Raw genomic sequence first — 11,889 nt, 5'->3', positions numbered from 1 at the left:
CCACTGCGATACATCTGATCACACAGACTGCATGCGGGACCACACAGCAAACGAGACTACCCTGTCTTTCTGGCAGCCCATGGTCTGGTGGGGAAGAGGGCAATGTACTCACCATTCAATACAATACAGTCGGTGGTGGAATAAAGTCATACAGGGACAGGCTATGAGAAATCATAGAGGTGGTGACATTCAAGTTGGGCCCTGGAGAAAGAGTTTTCCCATGCAGGCAAAGAGAAGAGTCAGTACAACCAGGCAGGTAATGGAGAAGGGAGAGCTCCTGGGGCTGGGGTGTGACTGGGAGCCCATGGTGAGTGATGGGGTGCAAGGGGGAAACCGTACCAGGAAACACAGGTCACTGAGGAGAAAACGCACCCAGTTTAGGAAATTTGTTTTTTCACATATTAAACCCTTTGGTTAATTCACATTTATTCATTCATTTTTTAAAAATTTATTTGGACTTCATTTGTTTTTCTTGATCCACGATCCTACCAAAGACACATGTTAAATCCCAATCATCTCTCCTTCAGACTCTTCTGGCTGTAACAGTCACTCAGACTTCCCTTGCTGCTGTTCTGAAATATTTATTATTTTTTATTCATTTATTTGGCTGTGACAGGTCTTAGTTGTGGCACTCAGGTCTTCAATCTTCATTATGGCATGCGGGATCTAGTTCCCCGACCAGAAACTGAACTGCCCCCTGCATTGAGAGCGCAGAGTCTTGGCCCCTGGACCACCAGGGAAGTCCCTTTCTATTCATTCATTTGACAAACAGGGATTGAATGCCTAGGCTGGGCCAGGCTCTATCTTAGAGCTGAAGACATACCAATGAACTAAACACACAAAACCCTGCCCTCTCGGAGATCCTTTCTAGAGCAGCAGGCTTAGTGTTCAAGTCCTTGGCCAGGCAAGTTTGCTGAGCTGAGTGCACCATCCTGACCTGACATTGTTCCCTCAACAGAGCACTTGTTCAGAGTTAAGGGAAAAGGTTGTTTCTTCTTCTTGGCCAGTGGCTTCTTATTCTAAAATAACCTAAAATTTTTGAAAGATTTTTATAGTGCCCCAAAAGTGAACTATGATGACTTGAGGATGTTATGGAAAAGGATCCTAATGATATTTCTACTTGGGAAAAGCTAAGGCCTACCTCTTCTGTTTTCTCCCCCCAAAAAGCAGGGCTATATGGTAGGCCCTCCTAGGACGTGTGAGTCTGGGACCCATCTCTGTGGACAGGCTCCAAACTGAATCCACCAAAACTAAATTGACAGCAACATGGAAGAAAGCTACATGCTGCCTCGCATCAGGACCCCTGTTTACTGTGGCCAAGAGAGGAAGCTTTAAACCACAGATAACCAAGACAGCTCTCACATAAAGAGAACCTCTCCCACAAGATGACAAATCTTATTTTCAAGGTTTCCTGACTTTGTTTGTTCACAGTAGCCTGATGAAAAGAGTCTTCTTCTCTTCTGCTATTTGGGCCCATGGTCAGCTCACACGTGCTGAGTGCTTGGCCCTGTGGCCCCCGACCCTGGCCAGGAACTCTCACAGCCCTGGAGATGAGCCATCATTATGCACATTTCACAAGTGAGGATACAGAGAGAGGGCTGAGGCATCTTGCCTTGAGTCCACGGAGCTGGTGACCTCTGGCCAGAGCCCCACTCTCCCTTGCCTCAATTTTTGCAAATTGAAATTTTGTCAAGTTGTAATCAGTTTTTCATGCATAGGCACCTTTTCTGTTTTAAGCCTTTGAATACAGCTACCTACTTTCTGTGGAGGAGCCTTCAGCTCCAGTTAGTGGGGTGGAACAGGGAAAGCACGAGACAACTGGGGATTGTCATGGCTTGGTCATCACCCTCCCCTAGATCTCTCCTCTCTGAGCTTGCAGTGAGGAATAACCACCCTCTCTGGACCCTAACACGGAGCCCGTGGCAGCAACCCAGGCAGCTCCTGAAGGAGGACGTTCTGTCCAAGAGTTGAAGATGCTCTTTCTCTACCATGTCTTTTGGGTTGAAGACCCCATGACATCACTGCTGATTCAACCAGCATTACTGCATACAGATCTGCTTAGCATAGACAGATTTCCATCACCCCATCATCACCGAGCACCGCTTTGTCTACCTCTTAGATGTCATGTGACCTAGACGAAGATGGGCACACCAAAACTCCCTGCACAGAGACCCTGGTATAGCAGGCCTGTGTGTAGAGCCCGTTGGCCTTCCCCTCTGTTTGGGATAGTCTGCTTCCAGGGCTCAAGGACCCCACAGGAAGTCCTGTTCAGGGCTCAGCATTGACTGGGTGGAAAGTCAGCTCTCTGCCTTCTCTGTCCCAGGTGAGACTTGTGGAGTGGCCGTGTGGAGCCCAAAGTGGTTGGGGCTGCTGACTAGGGGTGACAGGCTGCCCAAAGGGAAAGGAAGCCACATGCAGGAAGAGAGTGCGGGACCCTCCTTCAGGCAACCAGGAGGGTAGGCTCTGTCTGGCTGGAGCTTCCTCCAACCTGCCTCCTTGTGAGCAAAGTCAACATCTCTGTGAACACAGGCTCCAGACTTGGTGGGTAGCTGAGGCGAGAGCCAGCGCTGGAGCAAAGGGAGTGGCCCCAAGACCGCGGAAAAGCTGATGGCCAGGGAACTTGGAGGGCTGAAGAGGTTAACTGTGGCCCTGGCGTGTGTCATTTTAGTTGTGTCTGACTCTGTGTGACCACATGGACTTTAGCCCGCCAGGCTCCTCTGTCCATGGGATTCTCCAGGCAAGAATACTGGAGTGGGTTGCCATGCCCTCCTCCAGGGGATCTTCCTGACCCAAGGATTGAACCCCATCTCTTAAGTCTCCTGCATGGCAGGCAGATTCTTTACCACTAGCACCTCCGAGAAGCCTTGTGATGGTGGTGGGGTGTTCTTTTATAGAATGCCTTTGGCCACACCTGGGGCAGAGGTGGGCGAGGATAGTCAAAGCAGAGAGTGCTGTATCAAGGATCCACCTACCTTCAGAGAAAGCGCAACCTGGGAGAGAAGACACCTGGAGGTTGCCCCCAGCCCTGCACAGAGGACAGGGGGATACGAGGCCTAACATCCATTTTCTGGGAAGTTTGTTCAGTTAAAAACAGAATGTCTGACCAACTCCTGCCTTGCCTGGTTGATATTCCCACCGCCCAGAAGGCAGAAGATGTTTTCATGAAATACCAGAGCGAATTCTGATCCATGAAGACAAGCAGGATGGCCAAGTGGGAGGAGAGGTCCTCAGGAGGAGCACCGTGTCCCTTAGATGCCTCAGAAGGGGGTCCCAGATGATGGTCAAACACACACACTCTGGTCAGATGGATCCCGCCCTTTCTACTCTGGGTGACCTGGCTCTAGTTTCCTGGGTCTGCATAGTGAACATATAAGAGTATTTACTTCTTGGGGCTGTTGAGGGGATTAAGGGAGGCACGGTGTGGAAAGCCCACAGCCTGGCGGTCAGGAAGATTTGTGTCTCTGAGCAATGACAGTTAGTTCATGAGCAAGGATAGAAGCTGGGGTGTCAGGAATGCAACAGATTTTCGGGAAACAAAGTTCTGAGTTTCAGAAAAAAATGAGCCTGGAAGGTAAATTACATTAGAGGGTAGGGAAGTATTCAAATATGTCATTCTGACTGTGCTGTTTAGACAACAAATTGTGGGCAGGAAGTGGTTAAACTGAAAGGAGGAGCAGAGAAGGGCTGACTCAGGAACAGAAGGTGACTGACTGTGGGGGAGGCGCCAGTTTTCAGGTGGTCCCTCACCCAGGGTGCTGCTCAGAAAGGCAAAACTAGCCCTGATGGGACTTCCCTGGTGGTCCAGTGGATAAACTCCAAGCTCCCAAACAGGGGCCCCAAGTTCAGTCCCTAATCAGGGAACTAGATTCCACACACTGCAACTAAGAGTTCACATGCTGCAACTATAGAGTCCCGTGTGTCACAGCTAAGACCCAGCACAGCCAAGTAAATAAATATTAAAAAAAAAAAAAAAAACTAGCCCAGAATCCCCCAGCCCAGTAAGGGCAACCCTCAAAGAGAAAGCAGGCAGTGCAGGGGTAGCTCCGAGAGACGTTTTCAAGTAACTCATCAAAAGAGTGCTAGATCCTCAAGTCCCGGCCTTTGCGTGCATCTTTCCAACAGCAAATTCAGACCAATCATAGCTAGAGCACTAGCCAGACAGTCAAGGAAAAACCACACTTCAGGTGTGAACTCTGAGCAACTACAGACGTGGTGACATTCTCTGCAATTTTGGAGTTAAAAGCTTGAGTCAAAGCAGTTGCCAGTCAAGTGCAGACCATCACCAGGCAGTAACTGCATGGGGCCTAGAAAAGGCATCAATGGAAACAGATCATCAGGGCAAGATCTCTCTTCACCACACTTAGATCCTGTAAGGGCTTCCCTGATAGCTCAGTTGGTAAAGAATCCGCCTGCAATGCAGGAGACCCCGGTTTAATTCCTGGGTCAGGAAGATCTGCTGGAGAAGGGATAGGCTACCCACTCCAGTATTCTGGCCTAGAGAATCCCATGGACTGTATAGTCCATGGGGTCGCAAAGAGTCAGATGCGACTGAGCGACTTGCACTTCACTTCACTTCAGATCCTTTAAGGCGGGGCAAAACTTCGGAACCCAGTGCAAGAATCCCAGTGCTTTCCCTGAAGAAAGGGTGTGTGTTTCCTCAGAGAAACGGTGAATCATGAAGTTGATCATCTTTTCCTTCTTGCTTTGGCTGCCAGGAAGCTCAGAGTTAAATGCACACCTCACCTTTAGTAATTATGTGAGACCATGTGATTTGTAATTAGTGTTCTAAATTCCCCCTAGTATTTTCTCTCACCTCGATTTTTATTTAAAAAGTTTCCTACTTTAATATATGTAAATTTGGAAGTCATTTCAGATTTACTCTAGTAGAGAACAACGAGGATGGTCACATAGGAGCACTGCCTGTGTATAATGAAAAAGTTTCCTGTCTTTTCTTTTGCAAGCAGGGGGAAGTGAGGTTGACTAAGCCAGGGTGAGGTTATGAGGGTCAACAATGAGGAGAGGGAAGGTGAAGTGTTTTTCTTTAAGTAGTGGAAATGAATTTGCCAAAGTATAAAAGAGAGCTGCCTCGGGGCAGAAGGTAACCCCACCTCATCTAGAGGAACTGGGCTCCTCCTGGGCTTTCCACAGAGGCTGGAGGCAGCAGCAGGGTTGACCTGGGTCTGAGTCACCTGTCAGAAGCAGAAGGAACACCACTCTTTCTTCCCAACTCAAGAAAGTTCACTGAATTGAAAGCAAATGAGAATAGTGTTTTTATAGGACTAGCCTGGAATCTGCTCTAGTGCATATTTTTAAAAAGTAAATCACCCACAAATGTCAGCATTTTATTAACAAATTACTCGTGGCCCCACCAAGTGGACCATGGGTTAGTGGACACAGGGCAATCTGCAAGATGGTGCCCGGCAGTGTAAATGAAACACTGTCCTCAGCCCTGGGCCATCAACACGACTGTGGGAACCTGGAGTCGAGTGTGGCTGGCATGTTCTCCACATCTGGATGGATCCCTGGATAGCAAGTTGGCACACAGACCGCCTGACAGAATCAGGGTCGTCATTCTTGACAGGCTGCTGTGAGGGGCATCATTGTGGACAGATGAAGTTGAAGAGACAGTACAGGCTCCTGTGTTCAGTCATGAACACACCAGTCACAGGGGCCTGTCGCCAGGTGGGCTGGATGCCAAGTCTCCACTGTGAAGGGGCTGCTGCTGCTGCTAAGTTGCTTCAGTCGTGTCCGACTCTGTGTGACCCCATAGACGGCAGCCCACCAGGCTCCCCCGTCCCCGGGATTCTCCAGGCAAGAACACTGGAGTGGGTTGCCATTTCCTTCTCCAATGCATGAAAGTGAAAAGTGAAAGTGAAGTCGCTCAGTTGTGTCCGACTCTTCGCGACCCCATGGACTGCAGCCCACCAGGCTCCTCCATCCATGGGATTCTCCAGGCAAGAGTACTGGAGTGGGTTGCCATTGCCTTCTCCTGTGAAGGGGCTACCACAGAGCAAAGCCCTCGGGTCTCATAAAGAGGCCCAGAGGGGAAACCAGAGACAGTAGGGGCCCCCAGAATGGGGGCTAACAGCTCACGACAGCACAGGGCCCAGCAAAACTTCCTCCCTGGCTCTGCTCCCCTCACTCCACCCCAGGCTCTCCCCACCGTCGTCCATGAGCATTTCAAAACAGACTTCAGATCTCAGCCTTCCTTAATGGCCCAAACCCCCTTGCCGAACTCCACCTGACTCAGCAGCACATCTGAGTCTCATCTGAGTCCCCACCTGACCTGGTCCTGGCCACCCTCCCTGACATCTCTTTGCCGATTTCAAAAGTCCGTATAGTCAAAGCTATGGTTTTTCTAGTAGTCATATATGGATGTAAGAGTATATGACAGAATCTTTATGGTTGGACCATAAAGAAGGCTGAGAGCTGAAGAACTGATGTTTTCAAACTGTGGTGCTAGAGAAGACTCTTGAGAGCTCCTTGGACAGCAAGGAGATTGCACCAGTCAATCCTAAAGGAAATCAAGCCCTGAATATTCATTGGAAGGACTGATTCTGAAGCTGAAGCTCCAATCCTTTGGCCACCTGATGCGAAGAGTCAACTCATTCAAAAAGACCCTGATGCTGGGAAAGATTGAGAGCAGGAGGAGAAGGGGATGACAGGGGATGAGATGGTTGGATGGCATCACTGACTCAATGGACATGAGTTTGAGCAAGCTCCAGGAGACGGTGAAGGACAGGGAACCTGGCATGCTGCAGTTCATGGGGTCACAAAGAGCTGGACACGACTGAGCAACTGAACAACAACCCTCCCTGAGCTCAGATTCTACCATCTTACCCCTCACTCATTTTGTTTCACCTGCCCTGGCCTGGGGGCTGGGCCTCTGCCTAGGAGGTTAGCGCAGCCACCTCCCTTCCCTCAGGTCTCTGCACAAACATCAGCTGACCCACAAGAACTCCTTGACCCCCTTGGCATAAAACGGTATATCCCCCATCAGTTCAATCCACCACCCACGCACCCTGATTCATTTCTCTTTATCACCACAGGACAAGTCATTTTTTTGTCTGTCTGGTATTCAAATACAGCTGTGCAAAAGCAGAGGCTTGACTCTCCTCTGTGGCCCTGTCCTAGGCCAGTGCCCAGCACAATGGATGGATGGATGCTTGAATGGATGGATGGAGTGATGGATGGATGGACAAATGGATACATGGATGGATGGGTGAGTGAGTGAGTGAATGAGTAGGAGACAAACTTCTAATCAGAGCTGAAGCAGACAATAGCCTCCAAAGTCATGTGCCCCAAGGGCAGATGGTGAGACGCGGAGTGAGGTTTCTCCTACATGTTAAGGACTTCATCACCATCAAAGCGCAATGAAGGCAGCACAATAAGAGTCATGGAAATTGCCTGAGTTTTAGAATAATCCAGATGACTTGGCCAAAAAAAGCAATTTGATAGAAAATAATTTGGTTGAGAAGAAGCTTAGAGGAAAACAATTCAGCCTGAGGGACAATTTGGTCTAAAAAAGACATTCCACTTTATTTTCCAAAAACTGGAATTTTGATGTAACATAGAAGAGGAGTGCATTCTTTTGTGCCTTTTCAAGTATGTTGCTTAAATTTCAGAATAGTTTTACTCTCTGCTTTAAATATCTAGTTAATATTTTAGCCAATTATTAATATTTTAATTCTCTTCATTTAAAAATTTTATCATTAAATGTCACACATATAGATAAAAGTCCATAAAGCATAAATGTACTACTTAGTGAATTATTATAAATACCCATATAGACACCACCCAGTCGAGAACCAGGGGCACTGTCAGCCATCAGGTGCTCCCAAATGCCTTTCCCAACACAGAACCCTTGTTACCCAAAGGGACAGGGCAACCCTGCTTCTGCTGTAATCATATCCTTTCTTGCCTTTATAATTTTCCCCCTGAGTAGACATCTGTACGCACTGCAGTTTAGTTTTGCTTGTTGGTTTTAGAATATTTTGTAAATGGAATCACACCATACATGTCTGTGTCTGGCATTTTTTCACTTAACAGTATAGCTGGGAGGTTTGTGTGTGCCACATGTGGTTGCAGTATGCTCATTTTCATCACCATATTGTGAGGTTGGTAACAGCAAAATGTTGGAAACAATCTGAATGTCCAAAAATAGGGAACTGGCCAAATAAAGCATGAGTTTACAAAACAGAAAGTACTGCATAATCCTATCTTTGCTAAAAAGGAAAACCACGAGTTAGAGAGTGAAAGAGAAAGAATGAAGGGAAACACATCCATATGAATATCTACAGAGAAAGGTCTGGAAAAATATGCCACGTCTACCTAGGCAGAGTGAGTGGGTACAAGGCTCTTTGCAAAGTTTCTTCATATATTTTTGGACTGACCTAACTTTCTGGTTTTCCTAAACGAGCAGTATTACTTTTGTAAAAGAAAGGGAAAAAAGGAATTTAAATAATGAAAAACTCAACAAGCAATAATAAGCAACAATCAAAAGAAAAAGGCTGTGGAATTTTGGTGAGGGTTTTCCTTCCTAGTTTATTTTAACGCCAATATGTCTCCTCTACTTGTTTGATGATTTTTGTGAATTTTTTTCATAAAGCGATAGAATCAATGAATGTTTCCGACCACAGCTAACATGTTAGTGAGTTCTGCAAATACCTTACACACTGTTTAGTTAATGAAGGCCTCTTTGTTGAACATTTCAGCTATTCAAATTCATTTTCACCCACTTTGTCTTGCCTTGCTCTATTTGTAATAGATGCAAACAACCTAAATTCACTTTAACCAAATCTCTGTTTGTCCATACCTCTCCAGTGGACTGAACTGAATATTCTAAAGGCAGGCAGGCTTCAATGCCAACCTGTTCAATCATTTACCGTGAGAGCAACACAACAGATTAACCTTTCCCAATTTCAACTTCCCCATCTGTTAAAGGGGGGTAAAACCTACATTGCAGGGGTTTTGTGACACTTAGAAATGTCCACATCAGCATCCAGGAGTCACCTCAGGCCAGCCTCTCAGTCCCAGCACTGTTGATGCTCAGGACTGGGGAATTCTGGGTTGGGTGGGGGGGTCATGGGCACTGGAGGATGCCATTAGCAACCTCCCCACCCCCCAGAGCTGGAACAACCAAACTTGCATCCAGAAGTTGCCAACTGCGCCCTGAGGGCAAAACTGCTGCCTTATGTAGACTTGTCCCCCTCTCACAGCCCGTCACTGAGGTTCCCCAAGTCCTGTTGGTTCTTCTTTCATGTTATCTTGGGAATTGGCCCCTTTCCCCACTAAGCCTGTTTAGCCTCGTCAGCCAATGCCTGAGCGGCACAAAAATCCCAGACAGCCTCCCTCCACCCCGACTTGTTCCCTGTGCTCCATCTGTGGGTAGAGGGACAGGAGAAAATGAATGTGCACTTTTGTTTTTGGTTGTTCCATCTAGAGCAAGTAACCAGGGTTTTTGGGCCCTCTTACGTCCCTGGGCCAAAAGCCAGTGTCACCTGTAAGACAGAAGATACGTCCCTTCACCATCCTTTGTACCTGCCCAAACCCACGGATGACAATGTGTTCGAGTGTCCTGAACGGGAGGTAGGGGGAGGCCTGTAGGTGAGTGAGAAAAGATGAGGACAGATCTGGCCAGACAGGGGGTGGGCAGCAGTCTGTCCTGGAGAGGAGAGGCACCCACACACCACTCAGCAGCCTCATCCCTAAGAAGTGCAAGACATCACAGGGAGTGGCTAGCCTGGCATCCCTAGGATGGCGGGACCCGAGACCCAGGCCTCTTGTACAAGCATGCATGGCACAGACATAAGCACAGCCATGTGGCCTAAAGGAACCTGTGGACAGAGACACGGGCATCTATGACTTGCAGCCTCTCTCCCCGCAAGGCTTCAGTGCTGCCTAAGATTCTGGGACCTTTCCCCAATCCAGAGCGGGAAATGTCCCCAAAATGACTGAGAGTGACTGTCTTAAGAGCCCAGTTGAATGGGGACTCAGAGTAAGACATAATTAGCTTTAATATTGGGGGGAAATTTCTTTAAGTGGCATTTCCCACACATCTCTGAGTTTGCAGAGAGGCTCAGATGCGTTACAAATGCAGATGTCAACATGTCACTTCCCTGTCTTCCCCTTACCTGAGGATGAAGCCCCCTGACTGCACACAATGGAGGAAGCAGGTGCTTATTCTCCACACTTGCTCCCAGGACAGACATCACTCATCAATTGTGCCATCTTGCTGGCAGTGTCTGAACACAGTCCCAGAATCTTTCACAGTGCCTCCGAGCAGGCAGCTGTGTGGAGCTGAGCTGGTACTCGAGATGAAAGCAAGTGTTTACTTTAGGACCCACCGCCGCCACCACCTCATCCTCCACAAACACATTTCACCACTTTTAAAGTTGGGCTATACCATCGGTACATACGTTAACATTTACAAGGTTTATTTTTTCTTTCTCTAAAAAATACTAAATTTATAATGCACTCTTGAATTGAGTGCATCTCAGAGCTGAAGAAATCCAGCACTGGTTATTTCTGGCCTTCTGGAGTTTCCTCAAAGGCCATTTAGGACCCTGCCCTTTTGTCCCCAACCCAAGTCACCCTGTTAGCCAGCACAGCACAGCTTGTCTCCCTCCCTCCCATCACGTTTCTCCCTCTACCGTGCATCGTCTTGGGAAGCAACCACTTGTCTTTCAAGACTCAACTTAAAGATCTCCTCTGGAGATCCTCCAGAGGGGATCCTCCCCTTCCTGACCCCCAGCCCCACCACGTGACCCTCCCTGTGCCCATGCGCATGTGGGCATGAGGAGGGGACGCCACACTGGGCCACTCTAAGGCCTGGGCTTCCTTTCCTGGCTGCCTTCCTCCTCTTCAGACTGTGAAACCCTGGAGGGCAGGGCTCACTTCACACCCTTCCCAGGGCTGGAAGATGCTCTAATTGGAGCTCAGAGAGACAGGGCAAGGCAAGTCTGGCCCCAGGCAAGTCCCACAAGCAGCAGGTGGAGAATTCACCCCCCTCCAGGCTTAGGCAAGGCTGGCCCACAAAATCTGAGCAGTCAGAACTCAAGAACCAATTTATGAGCCCACAGTGAGAAGCAACAGCCCGGTGTAGTGGGTGGTCACAGTGGCCTGAGCAAGGTTTGTCCTCCTTGCGACCAACCCAGGGAAGCTACATGTGTTACCCAGGGTTGCTTGGTAGCAGTAGATTCTGGCCAGGTCAGTGACTGATGGGACCGAAACATGTGGTAGCATCAGCTCTGACAGCTGCCTCAGTGTCTCCTCAGGAACTGAGGACCAGGTGGGTAGGCCAGGTCACCTCTCTGGGGCATTGAGGCTGGCCACTCCCTCAGCATTGCCCTAAGAGAAGGATGTGTGGCCTTTGGTCTCTGACTCCAACTGCCCTCCTGATGGACACATTATGTCCTCAAGGTAAACTAATGGCCACAGATGGGCACCTAAGCACACCTGAGAGCCTTAACTCGCCTTGTGATGACTGTGGTCTGATTTGATTGTTTATCTTTCTTATTTGTTGCCAAGGACCACCCACACCTGGCTCTGAGTAGGTGATTAATAATTGGTTGCTTCTGGCTTTGTTTTTCATAGGCTTATGGGGAGTTGTGATTACTGAAGACTGCATGTTCCAGAGCCCATACTCCACAACAAGAGAAGCCACTGCAATTAGGAACCAGTGTACCAAATCTAGAGAGTAGCCCCTGCTCAACACAGCTAGAGACAGTCTGAGCATAGCAACGAAGACTCAGCACAGCCAAAAATAAATAAACTTTTTAAAATAAAAAATGAGAATAGTGAGTATGGAAATGAATAGTGAGAACCATGCACATGACTGGGGTGGCCCTGATAAGAGTGTGAGAACAGCATCAAAGATGGAATCCTGGG

The sequence above is a fragment of the Moschus berezovskii genome, chromosome 11, assembly GCF_049115385.1.
Source record: "Moschus berezovskii isolate FMDL1 chromosome 11, NW_MosBer_1.0, whole genome shotgun sequence".
Taxonomy (NCBI): domain Eukaryota; kingdom Metazoa; phylum Chordata; class Mammalia; order Artiodactyla; family Moschidae; genus Moschus; species Moschus berezovskii.
This window is presented reverse-complemented; position numbering follows the sequence as displayed.